Source organism: Erpetoichthys calabaricus, chromosome 14 (genome assembly GCF_900747795.2).
Source record: "Erpetoichthys calabaricus chromosome 14, fErpCal1.3, whole genome shotgun sequence".
Lineage (NCBI taxonomy): Eukaryota > Metazoa > Chordata > Cladistia > Polypteriformes > Polypteridae > Erpetoichthys > Erpetoichthys calabaricus.
Genome location: NC_041407.2, coordinates 49,522,454 through 49,538,564, shown reverse-complemented (window position 1 = coordinate 49,538,564; position 16,111 = coordinate 49,522,454). Strand labels below are relative to the sequence as shown.

General features: G+C 41.5%; 1 protein-coding gene across 11 annotated transcripts in view; it reads left to right on the top strand.

Moving 5' to 3' along the window:
• The window catches only part of adgrb2 (adhesion G protein-coupled receptor B2), a 1,003,794-nt gene that overhangs the window by 117,239 nt on the left and 870,444 nt on the right, over window positions 1-16,111 (top strand). The window lies entirely within an intron of this gene.

The window sequence follows — 16,111 nt, the reverse complement described above, 5'->3', positions numbered from 1 at the left end:
AGAATGTTTTCCCTGTTTAGGTCATTTTCAAAAGACTGTCCTGCCCTAAAGTACACACATGTTGCAAAGTCTAAAACAGTTCAGTGGCAGAAGCATCTTTCTTGGGTAAAAAGTAGTAAGGGAAACAAGAAGATTATAACCAGATTGTTGTGAACTGCTCCATCACAGAAATGTTTCTATGAAGACAGTGAAATTTAAACTTGACTAGACTTCTTTTTGTTGTTGATGTTGTTGTTGTTCTTCTTCTATTTTTGGCTGCTCCCGTTTTTGGTTGCGACAGCGGATCATCTTGTTCCATGTCTTCCTGTCCTCTTGCTCTGTCACACCCATCACCTGCATGTCCTCTCTCACCATATCCATAAACCTTCTCTTAGGCCTTCCTCTTTTCCTCTTGCCTGGCAGCTCTATCCTTAATATCCTTTTTCCAATATACTCAGCATTTCTCCTCTGCACATGTCCAAACCAACGCAGTCTTGCCTCTCTGACTTTGTCTCCCAACCGTCCAACCTGAGCTGACCCTCTAATGTAGTTCCACTCTCTTTACTTTCCCCCTCTCCTCTTTCCTCCGGACATGTCTCCACCCCTCTTCTTCTCCTTCATCGGCCAACAGTAGCCCAATTTCCGCCAGAACCCAGTTGGTTCACAGTACAGGTCGCGGTCATTGTAAACCCGGGACTCAACCGATCCAGTATGGAAATCTGTTTTTTGTCTGCATGTTGATCTGGAAAAATGTTACACCGGATGTCCTTCCTGATGCAATTAAACTTCACTAGATAGCTGAGAAAATTAAAAAAAAAATGTTTAAGATGAGCTTGAATGTATGAATAATTAATGAAATGACTAAAGTAGAGCCGTCTTCCACTTTAACTGTACATTTGTGTACCGACAAGCTGCTTGTTAACCATATAAAATTGATAGAATTGTCCCAATTCCTGCATTAATGTGACCTAAATGGTGATTTAAGTTTCATGTAATGCTTTGTGCACACATTGTGAGACAGATGGGAAATACAAACCTCCCTGTGGGAAATTTCATGTGAACACCGTTACAAACAGTCGCTTCCATTGGGAGAATTTGGAGGTAACTTTGTTTCCTGAATTAATTATGTTATGACATACCACTGATTTCTCAACTCATTTCATTATGTATTTATTTAAAAATAACCAGGTGAGGTAGAAATGGCTATTTTTGCAGTTGCATTATATTTAGAGTGATGTGGTACATGTTTAATCAATTCACTGTAGGCATCTTTTTATTTTCACAAATAAAAAATAATTAGGGGTAATCTTTAATCAAATTAGCAGCAAATTCTCAGCGGAAGATACGTGACATGTCTCGAATGATAACTCAGGAAATTCCCAGAGCACATGATAAATGCTGTTATTACTACTACTAATATATAAGACAAAGATAATTAAACAAACATAATACCAAAATATGCATGTTTTGTTCATGTCTTTATACAACCTCATTGATGCAACATTGTCCATGGTATAAAAACTGAATATCTGCAGAAAAAAGACTGACAGCACCTTATTTTGAATGGCATTGACCAGTGGTGGTTTGTAATGCATGACACTAGGTCACTGCCTGCCCCAACCCTCAAAATCAGAGGACTAGTGATTGTATGATGTGGATTTATGAAATACAGTGGAAATGGCCAAAGTCTGGGCATTCTATTAGCAGAGGTAGAATAACATTTGTATTGGACTTATGCTATGGATGTGTTACAGGACAGACAGAAGTACATGTTATTAGAAAATTACGAAGGTGGGTGTGCAGAAATTATGGTGTGGGTTTGGGCAGAATGAGAAACTGAGCAAGTTGGCAGAGGACTGGATTATTTAGAGACAGGTGTAGTATAAAATTTGGATGGCAGGTGCACCTGTGGATGGCACAGGCTGATGTGTTACAGCACAGTAGAAATGAGAAAGCTGGCATCAGATTGGGCAGCATAGTTGAAAGGATATAATGCATTTTAGCCTGGACTTGTCCTTTGGGTCTAGTACTGGGCAGGCCAAGATGTGAATTGATGCTATGGGGAGGACAACAAAAGCATTTGGAATGACCAGATAGATAGATACTGTAGATATGAAAGGCGCTGTATAATACATATATGTGAAAGGCACTGTGTAATACATCAGGGGTCTCCAACTCCAGTCCTGGAGAGCTACTGTGGCTGCAATTTTTCATTCTAACTCTTTTCTTAATTAGTGACCAATTTTTGCTGCTAATTAACTCTTTCCCTTTATTTTAATTGACTTTTCTTGAAACTCTGACCGCTGAATTGATTCTTTTTTCCTTAAACGGCACCTAAACATAAATTTGATGTGAAGTGAACCAACAGATGAGCAACCAAGTTGGGGCCTCAAACTCCAACCTTCATTCAGTTTCTTATCTTGAAGCCAATTCTTGTTGCTAATTAAACCTATTATTTAATTCTATGGCACTTATTCTGCCATAGCAGACATTTCCAAAGCTGTTGATTTTCTTTTTTAAGAGCGCTGTCAAAATGTTTTATGGATCTGAGCAGATCAACATTACTGAGGCCTTCATCTTTCTTTATTTTCAGTTACTGTGTGATGGAGCAGGTTGTTGTTTATGTGTTGCTTCATTTTGTGTCTTAATATTGTTTGGTTGCTAATTAAGAAAGAAATTAGTAAGGGGCCTGAGTCATAAGTTGTGCATTAATTAAAATGAAGGCAAAGAGTTAATTAGCAGCAAAATGTGGTCACTAAATAAGAAAAGGGTTAGAATGAAAACCTGCAGCCACTGGAGTTGAAGAACCCTGTAATAGATAGATAGATAGATAGATAGATAGATGTGAAAGGCACTATATAATAGATAAGTGCTGCTTCAGTGTGTCCCCCCAAAACTGCAACCTGCCCAAATTTGTTTCTTTTTCACCATCCACTGCTGGGAATGACATCAATCAAAAGTAGCATTCTGTACCCCTGGATCAGTCCCATACATCGGTTTGTATGTATGTTTCTTTCACATTACCTCTTTACTTTATCTCATTGATATTTTAGGACTGCAGTAAACAAACACAATACATTTTAGGGGATTAGTTACTAACTGAAACAGTTGTATGGTGGTCATTATAACATTATAGCTTATTAGAAATGTGAAAATACAAATGCATTTTCTTTATGAACGTCACAACCTGTAGTTATATTTTTAGATGAGCCTGTGGGCAGTGGGTTCTTCTGTGAAGTTCTTGACAGTTTAAATCTGAAATTAACTTGTGCTTCATTTCTAGGTTGTATCATACATATATTGTTATATCCATATGTAATATAGCTTGCTTACATTTATAAATGTACTAGTCAACATTGTCTCCACTACATAAGTCCAGTAGGTGCGCCGAATTGTTGTTGTGTAAGATTTAGGAGTTACGTTGTTCTTTAAGTGGTTTGGCATCACACCATTGTCACTAACCTGAAGTAATAATGGAAACCATCTACAGATATTGATGCAAAGAAAGAAAGTGAAAAAAGGTGACTAACAACTCTGCCTTAGAAAACTTTAGTGTTTTTTAATATGACACCAAAGATCTGACAGTCTCATGAAGAAGAATGCTACCTTGACTTCACATATGCAGCAGCTGCCATACCTTTCGCTTTTTAAACCTGCACAGTTGCTGGTATTGGAACCTTGCATGGCTACCTGTCTGCTATTTCCAATCTCTCAGTCCTTTGCCTTTTTTCATTTATTTAATTGTTATAACTCAATAGCGATGCATTTGCATTTACACATATGTTAAATATGGTCAATATCCATTTATGACCACCTCCAAATGTGTTACTGATTGCAATCTGATCACAAGAGCATGTATGGCTGTTTTTTACTGTGGTCAAATACTATCCAATCACATCAGCAACATACATATTAATGTAAGGTGTAAAATACATGACAATGTACACAGCAGCTGAGCATGTTTATGAAATGAATTCTGCACAAAGCGCACTGAATGAGTGTTAGCGATGATATGGTGGAAAACTGCTCTTGGCAATACACATCCTAATGAAACAGATCCGAACAGAGCAGTGTTAAGAGAGGTAATACTTTATTTTTCCATAATTGCTAGCTTGAGGGTAAGTCAAAGTTATTTAAATCGATTAGGGTCAGAATTTTAGCTTGGTGAAAGTAAAGGCCATTCTCCTGCTAAGGTTTTTGTTGAAACTGAGAATTCATTGTGTAGGACAGTCACAGTGTATGCAGGTCAGGTTAATCTGCAACTCTAAAATAGCTCACTATACGTGAGTAAAGGAGTTTGTGAGTGTGCTCTGTGATAGACTGGAACTACATCCTGAAAAACAATATCAGTTTGTTGTCATTATACCTTATGTTATAATGAAAAGCATTTGTTTCTAGTCCACTGGAGCTGAAACATACAGTGGCAGCACACTACATGGTAGAATGATACCACAAACTTAAATTTTGTAAATACACAGCATGAATTAGAACAACTAACAATAGGACAATATTTTAATTGCTACAGATTTGTTCCTAGGTCAAGCAGATAATTGTAGGAGGTTTGACAGTTTAATGGCCAGGCATGGAAACTGTTGAGTCAGATTGTACCGCCCTGAATGCGGCAGTGTTGTCTGTAGGATGGCAGGATGGCAAACAGTTCATTGCTGGTGTGTCTGCTCCTTAACAACGAAAAGGGTTTTGTTTGGGCATCTTTTGATCATAAATGGCATCTGTTTTTGGAATGAAGTAGGCCATTTCAGTCTCTTGTTGCAGGGTTCTGCAATCTACCACAATGTAGTTGCCACACCAGACTGAAAAGACTGACTTTCTTCAGCCTTCTCAAAAAGTAAAGGTGTATTTGAGACTTTTTAACAAGACACACGGGGTTTAGTGGCTGTGAGGTATCATCAGTGGCCAGACCCAAAGAACTTAATGCTACTCATTCTTTCTGCAATCCCATTAATGTCAATATTCAGATGACCCCAGCTGCTCTCTTAAAGTTCACTGTTAGCTCCTTAGTTATGAGGAGATTGAGGGACAGATTGATGTCAATGCATCTTTTAAAAAGAACTTTACTTTTTTCCTCTATAAGCTACAGTATCTCATCTTTGCTGTTAAATCAGATCCACTGCACTGGTATAATTAGCAAACTTGATGGACTTGATCACAAGGCTTACATGCAGCTTTTGGAAGCTCCAGTATGCCATGTTAGGCAGTTATGCATTCCTTAAGCCTGACACTTCTGTACATCTTTGATTCAGTTAAGGAGGGTACAGCACATGGACCCTGACCTTTCCTACTAGGTTTAGAAGAGTAATGCTATTGAATGCTAAGCCAAAGTCAACAAATAGTATCCACAAAAATGTGCTCTTTCTTAAGGTGTGTTAGTGCTGCATGGATGGCTGTGGAAATGGCATCTTCTATGGGTCAATCTGCACACTATTCACACGTTCAGTGTATCTGGGATGCTGGACTTGAATTCGCTTTGACTAGCCATTTAGAACACTTCATAGCAATAAGTGTGAGTGCCACCAGACAGAAGTCAATCAGACACATTCTTGTAGATTTCTGATTCTGATTCTAGCCTTATACACCGTTTTACTCGGTAAGCTAAAATGTTTTTTTATTTTTATTGAGTAGGAATCTGCTAACCTCTTATGCATACAACAATTGTTGAATATCTTACTCATTGATGACTTATTAAAAATGATATTTGTCAATGTAGATCCCCAAACAATTTCTCATACAATGAGATTTGATAAATGTGTATATTACTGGTGTAACCTGCGTAGATTGTGGAGCACTGCATAATACAAAGTGTTTAAATAAAATAATTCAGTAACATAGAATAAGACTGGTAGAAGAGTAGTAAACCTAAACAGCATAGGGTGAGCAAAGCTGAGAATAATATCTGCTAGGCTGTGTAGGATAGTTACAGGGATGGGATTGGAGGAGTAAAGAGTGAGAGAGGAGAGACATTTGAAAAGGAGGCAGCCATGCCAGCAGAATGAGAAAAAGCTTTAGGAGAACAATGAAGTGAAAGGGATGAGAAAGGAAAACAAAACTTTAGCAGTACAGTAAAAATAAAAGAGAGACGAGAAAGTTTTAACAAAACGCTAAAAGAAAGAGAAAGAAGAAGCTCTAGTGTACCTCTAAAGACAGTGTGAAAGCTTTATCAAAATGCTGACAAGACATAGACGGGAAAGCCCCAGCAAGCATTGAAGTGCCATGAAAAAAAAACCTGATACTAAATGCGATTCCAGCTAACAAAAGTAAGTGCTAATCACAACGTACATTCTCAGAGAGAGGGTAATAAGGAAAAGAAAAAGAGAGATAATCAGCAGATTGACCGACAAGGGGATTACAAGTAGGGAAAAGGAGTGTGCCGCAGCAGGACACAAAGAGACGTGAGTGAGGAAAAGAAATGACACATGGAGGTGAGAGCAACGTTTCGGTGAGCCGAAGACACGGGCGAGTTGGTGTTTTTTTGATGGGGTGAGGTGAGAAGTAAATAGGAGATACATGTAGTGAAAGGAAGGAGTTGATTCAGCAAAGGTTTGTGTTTTTGTTTTTTTTTTGATCATTAATTGCTTGGCGTGAAACCTCAAGTGAAGAGGTTAGTTCTGGTTTTGTTTGTTTGTCCACCACGCACCCAAGCTAAAGTTTGGAGCCTCCAAAAGAGAGTGAATAACTATTCCTAAACGTTATAATTAATAGGGTGTTTGCTCACCAGTAGTAATTTGGAGGATGTTCTATATTATTGTAAATTGTTTTATGTTATCTATGACTGTTATTTTGAACATTTAAGTAAAGATTAAAGTTTTTTTTTGTAAACATGGAGTAAATTGTCAATTTGTTATACACAATAGGAGAGGCAGGTAGAAAATGAAGGGAAAGTGAATGCTACAGATATTTTAAATGTGAATATTGGAGGTGGCAACACTGCCCACTGATTGAAAGAAAAAGGTTGTTGCAGGGGTGACACTGGGTTATATCAAAAATGATGCCTTTTCTGCCTGATTGATGAAGGTCTGCAGAAATCTCTGTTAAATGAGCAATGAACTCATTATAAAGAGCAGAAAATGATAGTAACTACCCAAAATTGTTCATGTTTTTCAAACCATTACTTGTGGTCATCACACTGATTGGAGAAACTCACAGCATGTGAGACAAAATGTTAGGGAACATCAGCTCACAGTAAAATCACTAATTTAATTGGGCTATCTTTGTTACTGGGACTCAAATCACATCATAGCAAAATTAATGTGGGAATGTAATAAATTCTAAAAAGTATGCTTGGCACTGGGCATTAAAGTTTAACGTTATGAAACTGAAGTGCTGATTTAGCTCTGGTTTCTGTACTCTGCTGTCATATTAGAGCATGTGCGGTTTGAATGGAAGACATTGGATCTGTAAAATCCATTTGGTTTCTTTGGCTGCATAACTGCTGGAAACAGCAGACAGTAAGTCAGAGTAAAAGCTTTCTTAGTCCCTAGACTAAAAAACGTCCGTGAAGAGCAAAAATAGTAATTTGTATTAAAACATGCACATTTCTTGCTAACAGAATAAACAAACAAGTCTCCAGCTGATCGAGGCTGTCAGATAACGTTAAGGAAAAAATCAAATCTGTACCCAAATGAAAAAAGTAAAAAGCCCCAGAGACTTGCTGTAGTGTTCCCGCTGATATTTCATGTTATATAGCTGTTGATCTCTGAGATTGCATCTAAACATGTACACTAAAGAAAGTGGAAACTGGATTATACTCAATGCTTTCAGCTTGACAGCTGGCATGAGTCATGCCAGTAAGGTGACTTTGAAAAGGCCATTGGTGCTTTTTTTTTTTTTTCTTTGTTAACTTCTGAAATCCTTAAAGTAAAACTCCTAGAAATGAAGAAAGACACAACTCTGCTCAGGTTTGATGGGGCAACTGTGCAAGACTTATCTTTAGCTACAGATAGGTGCTCTAGGGATACAGTGCTTTTGACGCTTGGTACCGCCATTTGCTATTCAAATAGAACAAGAACACATGACAACAAGAAAGTGACAAAATAAAAACGTGCATTTGGCAGAGTGGTAGCCATTATTTTCATTTCATATGGTTTTGCAATGCAGACTTGATTGAGGACCTATATGAAGTATTTGTAAGTTACACGGTTAGCTGGTGTGTAGCTTGAACAGAAGAAGCAAGCTGGTTGGTCTAAAACCCAAACGCAGACTTTGTTTTTAGGAATTAATTTGCTACTGGATGTCTTTAATTCAATTTTTATCCATAGAACAATAATCACATATCTGTGGTTCATATACTGCATATATTAAAACAGTGCATTAAACATGTTTTTTTTGTGAAGTACTTTCTGGTAATGGCATTCACTATGAAAAGCCATTGAAATGTTTTAATGTAATAAAAAAAATACATTAGTCCTAGCATCCTGTCTCTGCTGACATCCTTTCAACATCTTTGCATGAATTCCTAGGAAGGGCCCACCCTGCTGTGATTAGTTTGCCATTTAAAGGGCAGCCACACAGCTGCTTTCACCATCCACGTCAAACAGACTATACAAGTTTATCTTTTGGTGAAACATATCATGTCCAGTGTGAAGAGACCTTAGAAATGAAAAAAGACCTTAGAAAGGATGAATTAACTTATTGCAGATAACACATATAGGTGTCATCCTGCACAGCAGTAGTGCTGTTTAAATGCTTGGCCTTTTGTCTAATCACTACAGAAATATTGCATTTTAAACAAAAACTGGTGAAGATTTCTGGGAATGAAGTTTTATGCCCTGCTGTTTTGTTTTTATTTTTGTTTTTAAGTACCATATGGAGTTAATAATTCTGTGATTTAAAAAACTGCTTGTCAATTAAGTTTATTATAGATCAACTTTTACTAATTTTAATACCCATTTTCATTTGGTAATAAGGACATTTCTTGTAGCTTTGTTCTGTCTCATCTTGCAGAACAGACATAACTGTTTCTTATTTCTTGGAAGGTGAACAGCAGTTTCTTTGAAAATGGTACTTCAGATGCATGATGCATGGTTTATTAAGTACTCTGGATGCAGGAAAGAAAACCTGCTTATCAGTGATAGTCATTTCAGAAATTTTAGTGTAATTGTACCAAGTGTCTAAAAAGGGCATTCTGAGATAATTTTTGAAATAATTACCAATAATCATAATCAGTGATTTAATTAACCGTTCCTCTTAAATTCTTGTGTTGCCTCCATTTTAGCAACTTTGAGCTACACTAACTGGAGGTCTTGGTAATTAGCCTCTTTAGTATCAGATCTTGTTTAAGAAAGGAGAAGGCAGGGAACTTAGCCTTATCAGCACAGAATAACAGGACTGAAGGTGCTTCGGTTAATGAGATCACCTTAATAACCTGGCACAGAACCATTCAAATGGCATTGGAGATTTCATGTTTGACACATATGCTGATGTAACACTGAAAAATGTATGCCTTCACAACTAGGATTATATGACAGTATGTATGCCTGTTATACAAAATATATACTGTATAGTATACAGCAAAGACTATTATCACTAAGGATGTTTCCCATATAACCCATGTGGAATATTCTGTTAAATACGGTAGATGTGTGGCTAGAGCAAAGTTTGCAGTTTTCTGAAGCCAAAGGTTTCAGTGTGTTTTACTCTTATTCTGCAGATAGATTAGGCTCTCCATCCATCCATCCATCCATCCATCCATCCATCCATCCATCCATCCATCCATCCATCCATCCATCCATCCATTGTCTCCCGCTTATCCGAGGTCGGGTCGCGGGGGCAGCAGCTTGAGCAGAGATGCCCAGACTTCCCTCTCCCCGGCCACTTCTTCTAGCTCTTCCGGGAGAATCCCAAGGCGTTCCCAGGCCAGTCGAGAGACATAGTCCCTCCAGCGTGTCCTGGGTCTTCCCCGGGGCCTCCTCCCGGTTAGACGTGCCCGGAACACCTCACCAGGGAGGCGTCCAGGAGGCATCCTGATCAGATGCCCGAGCCACCTCATCTGACTCCTCTCGATGCGGAGGAGCAGCGGCTCTACTCTGAGCCCCTCCCGGATGACTGAGCTTTTCACCCTATCTTTAAGGGAAAGCCCAGACACCCTGCGGAGGAAACTCACTTCAGCCGCTTGTATTCGCGATCTCGTTCTTTCGGTCACTACCCATAGCTCATGACCATAGGTGAGGGTAGGAACATAGATCGACTGGTAAATTGAGAGCTTCGCCTTGCGGCTCAGCTCCTTTTTCACCACGACAGACCGATGCAGTGCCCGCATTACTGCGGATGCCGCACCGATCCGCCTGTCGATCTCACGCTCCATTCTTCCCTCACTCGTGAACAAGACCCCGAGATACTTGAACTCCTCCACTTGGGGCAGGATCTCGCTACCAACCCTGAGAGGGCACTCCACCCTTTTCCGGCTGAGGACCATGGTCTCGGATTTGGAGGTGCTGATTCTCATCCCAGCCGCTTCACACTCGGCTGCGAACCGATCCAGAGAGAGCTGAAGATCACGGCCTGATGAAGCAAACAGGACAACATCATCTGCAAAAAGCAGTGACCCAATCCTGAGCCCACCAAACCGGACCCTCTCAACGCCCTGGCTGCGCCTAGAAATTCTGTCCATAAAAGTTATGAACAGAATCGGTGACAAAGGGCAGCCCTGGCGGAGTCCAACTCTCACTGGAAATGGGTTCGACTTACTGCCGGCAATGCGGACCAAGCTCTGGCACCGATCGTACAGGGACTGAACAGCCCTTATCAGGGGGGCCGGTACCCCATACTCTCGGAGTACCCCCCACAGGATTCCCTGAGGGACACGGTCAAATGCCTTTTCCAAGTCCACAAAACACATGTAGACTGGTTGGGCAAACTCCCATGCACCCTCCAGGACCCTGCTAAGGGTATAGAGCTGGTCCACTGTTCCGCGACCAGGACGAAAACCACACTGTTCCTCCTGAATCCGAGGCTCGACTATCCGACGGACCCTCCTCTCCAGGACCCCTGAATAGACTTTTCCAGGGAGGCTGAGGAGTGTGATCCCTCTGTAGTTGGAACACACCCTCCGATCCCCCTTCTTAAAGAGGGGGGACCACCACCCCAGTCTGCCAATCCAGAGGCACTGTCCCTGATGTCCATGCGATGTTGCAGAGGCGTGTCAGCCAAGACAGTCCTACAACATCCAGAGCCTTGAGGAACTCCGGGCGTATCTCATCCACCCCTGGGGCCCTGCCACCAAGGAGTTTTTTGACCACCTCGGTGACCTCAGTCCCAGAGATGGGGGAGCCCACCTCCGAGTCCCCAGGCTCTGCTTCCTCATTGGAAGGCATGTTAATGGGATTGAGGAGGTCTTCGAAGTATTCCCCCCACCGACCCACAACGTCCCGAGTCGAGGTCAGCAGCGCACCATCCCCACCATATACAGTGTTGACACTGCACTGCTTCCCCTTCCTGAGACGCCGGATGGTGGACCAGAATCTCCTCGAAGCCGTCCGAAAGTCGTTCTCCATGGCCTCCCCAAACTCCTCCCACGCCCGAGTTTTTGCCTCAGCAACCACCAAAGCCGCATTCCGCTTGGCCTGCCGGTACCTATCAGCTGCCTCCAGAGTCCCACAGGACAAAAGGGTCCTGTAGGACTCCTTCTTCAGCTTGACGGCATCCTTCACCGCCGGTGTCCACCAACGGGTTCGGGGATTGCCGCCACGACAGGCACCGACCACCTTACGGCCACAGCTCCGGTCAGCTGCCTCAACAATAGAGGCACGGAACATGGCCCATTCGGACTCAATGTCCCCCACCTCCCTCGGGATGTGGTCGAAGTTCTGCCGGAGGTGGGAGTTGAAGCTACTTCTGACAGGGGGCTCTGCCAGACGTTCCCAGCAGACCCTCACAACACGTTTGGGCCTACCACGCCTGACCGGCATCCTCCCCCACCATCGAAGCCAACTCAGCACCAGGTGGTGATCAGTTGACAGCTCCGCCCCTCTCTTCACCCGAGTGTCCAAGACATGTGGCCGCAAGTCCGACGACACGACCACAAAGTCGATCATCGAACTGAGGCCTAGGGTGTCCTGGTGCCAAGTGCACATATGAACACCCCTATGCTTGAACATGGTGTTCGTTATGGACAATCCGTGACGAGCACAGAAGTCCAATAACAAAACACCACTCGGGTTCTGATCGGGGGGGCCATTCCTCCCAATCACGCCCTTCCAGGTCTCACTGTCATTGCCCACGTGAGCATTGAAGTCTCCCAGCAGAACGAGGGAGTCCCCAGAAGGTGCGCCCTCCAGCACCCCCTCCAGGGACTCCAAAAAGGGTGGGTACTCCGAACTGCTGTTCGGTGCATACGCACAAACAACAGTTAGGACCCGTCCCCCCACCCGAAGGCGAAGGGAGGCTACCCTCTCGTCCACCGGGGTAAACCCCAATGTACAGACTCCAAGTTGGGGGGCAATAAGTATACCCACACCTGCTCGGCGCCTCTCACCGGGGGCAACTCCAGAGTGGTACAGAGTCCAGCCCCTCTCAAGGAGATTGGTTCCAGAGTCCAAGCTGTGCGTCGAGGTGAGTCCGACTATATCTAGCCGGAACCTCTCAACTTCGCGCACTAGCTCAGGCTCCTTCCCCTTCAGAGAGGTGACATTCCACGTCCCAAGAGCCAGCTTCTGTAGCCGAGGATCGGACCGCCAAGGTCCCCGCCTTCGGCCACCACCCAACTCACACTGCACCCGACCTCCTTGGCCCCTCCCATAGGTGGTGAGCCCATGGGAAGGGGGACCCACGTTGCCTCTTCGGGCTGTGCCCGGCCGAGCCCCATGGGTGCAGGCCCGGCCACCAGGCGCTCGCCATCGAGCCCCACCTCCAGGCCTAGCTCCAGAGTGGGGCCCCGGTGACCCGCGTCCGGGCAAGGGAAAACGCCATCCAAAATTGTTTTTCTTCATAGGAGGTTTGTTTAACCGCTCTTTGTCTCATCCCTCACCTAGGACCAGTTTGCCTTGGGTGGCCCTACCAGGGGCATAAAGCCCCGGACAACAGAGCTCCTAGGATCATTGGGACACGCAAACCCCTCCACCACGATAAGGTGACGGTTAAAGGAGGGGCCACGATAAGGTGACGGTTAAAGGAGGGATAGATTAGGCTCTACAACCTGCTTTTAGCATTTCTGTATATCACAAGTATTTTGTGCTGTCTACTGTATATTAAACACCTCTGTGTGTTTTTAAATGACAATGATTTCCTTTAGTTCTTGCTCTTTTATTTCTGCTTATGCATATTCCAACTTTCATTTTTTAGTTTCTGTTACTGTCTTTCACCTATATCAGATCCATACAGAAGCCCATGCACTGGACTTTTGTTTTAAACCATTTAATTTAACTTCTTATTCTTCTTCTTTTTTCAGCTGCTCCCGTTAGGGGTTGCCACAGCGGGTCATCTTTTTCCATAACGTCATGTCCTCTGCATCTTGTTCTGTTACACCCATCACCTGCATGTCCTCTCTCACCACATCCATAAACTTTCTCTTAGGTCTTCCTGTTTTCCTTCTTGCCTGGCTAGATGAATCTTTGACATCCTTTTCCCAATATACCCAGCATCTCTCCTCTGCACATGTCCAAACCAACGCATGTATCAACTAATGTACTCATTTCTAATCCTATCCATCCTCGTCACACCCAGTGCAAATCTTAGCATCTTTAACTCTGCTACCTCCAGCTCTGTCTCCTGCTTTCTGGTCAGTGCCGCCATCTCCAATCCATATAACATAGCTGGTCTCACTACCGTCCTGTGGACCTTTCCTTTCACTCTTGCTGATAACCGTCTGTCACAAATTACTCTTGACACTCTTCTCCATCTACTCCACCCAGCCTGCACTTTCTTTTTCACATCTATTCCCCAATCCCCATTACTCTGTACTGTTGATCCCAAGTATTTAAACTAATCCACCTTCACCAACTCTACTCCCTGCAACCTCACCATTCCACTGACCTCCCTCTCATTTACACACACATATTCTGTCTTGTTCCTAAAGGACCTTCATTCCTCTCCCCTCTAGAGCATATCTCCACCTCTCCAGGGTCTCCTCAACCTACTCCCTACTATCACTACAGATCACAATGTCATCAGCAAACATCAAACCATTTCATTTAACTTGCTTTAATAAAATAAAATAACGAAACCCAGTACAAGGCAAAACAAATTAATTCAACACAAGAACAAAAAAGTGAGGAACTTGAGAAAAGTTGAAAAGTTACTAAGCTGGAAAAAGACATCCAGAAAAGAAAAAAATATGACCTGAATGTAACTAATTTTATGCAGGTCTGACTCAAGTATTTTTGCTGTCCTAAGCGAAGCTGCAAATGGCACCCCATCTCCGTCATTTGCTTCAGCATCTTGTAAAGCACTTTAAGCTCCATTGTTTGTATGAAAATGTGCTATATAAATAAATCTTGTTATTATTAAGTGGATTCATCACTACTGGACCTATACATAAAAATCTGGAGACACGAGAGAGGAGCAATGACTTTAGAAAGAATAATTTGGAGTATTTGGATACAAAACATTGAATTTACAGATTGAGAATGTCAAGGGAATGTTTGATTTCTAATAGCAAAGTCTGTTTACTAAACTGTCTCAGAAAAATACACTCATGAGTGGTGACATTTCAGAAAACATGTAGAAATTGGGCTGTATTAGCACACTTTATTTAGTCATTTGTATTTAACATTTCTCTAAAGGAAAAGAAAAAAATCCATTGTACACAATAAAATTACCAGAGCCACTACATGATATGTTTGTAGGTCGTTCTTTAAACTGCCAGCTACCTTACGATGATGGTGACAGTCTATTTGTAATTTTTAACACAATGACTCCTTAACATATACATTTAATTTACATTGAAGAAACGCATTGACAAACCTAATATAATCACAAAAATTCAATGAGATTGAAGTTTAACATTTACCCATAAATCCTATTTGCTGTATCCACATTTATGCAATCAGTGCACAATTTCAGAGTGTTTTTTTCAATGACAGGCGGACATTTTTAGCGTATCAAAAGCAAATCCCATAGGTGGTGGTGGACAGTGAAGAACATTATTTGCTAAGTTTTAAAGCAAGTTTTAATGTAAACCAATTTGGGAGATGTTTATAGTTTGATTTTGCCATGTCTGTTTCTTCTAAGCTCACCAGTTTCAGGATTATTATTATAATTATTATTACTGTGTAATGTGTCACACTTAATAAAAATGCCTTCTGAAACATACATAAGAGGTTAAAGAAACACTACTGCAGATTTTGTTATAATTTGAATAATAAAGTGAATAAACTAACAGAAAATGACAATGATAAAAAAGCTGCACAAATTTTTATCAAAATGAAGACCATAAAAACTGTTTCTTTTTCAGTTCCAGTCTTCTTATGCATATGGATTTGTAGTTGCTGTTGAGTTCTAATTGAAGTATTTAAGACCAAACTTTTTACCAAACATCTTGATTTCCATGTGATGGGAGTGCGTTTGTAAATCTGACAGTTAGGAAAAGGCAGAAATAAAACAATTCACAGGTTGGACTATGCCAAACTGTTTTTTATTAGTTCAAGTTTAAAATGTCTTTTTAATTCCATGAACACTTCTCTTTTTGCTCACTACACATATGAACTAGGGCACAGACATGCTTTTATGCTCCAAGTTTTATAGGCACTACTGACAATTATATTTTATACCACATCATCAATGTTAATATCACATCTGCTGGTAATCTCATTAGATATTATTTTACAATAAACTGTGAAAGTTATATCCCAAACAGTTATCCCAGCTAGAAAGATTTAATATATTACCATCTGCAGTAGCAGTAATAATGGAAACATTACTTGGGACGAGTCAAAATTAAATATACTTATTATTTACAATGATGACTTTAATGTACAATGAGACATGGGTGCATAAGTGACATTTGCCACATGCCCATATGCAGGGCTGTGCTACTTACTCCTCCAATGAGCACTCTTTCTCTGCTAAATTCGAGGTCTGAGGTATGAATTCAACAGAACGCTCCATTCTGCCCTGGGACTGGATAAGACAGCCCCTACAGCTAAGGAGGATGCATGATATGTAACTATTGTTAGCTGTGAGT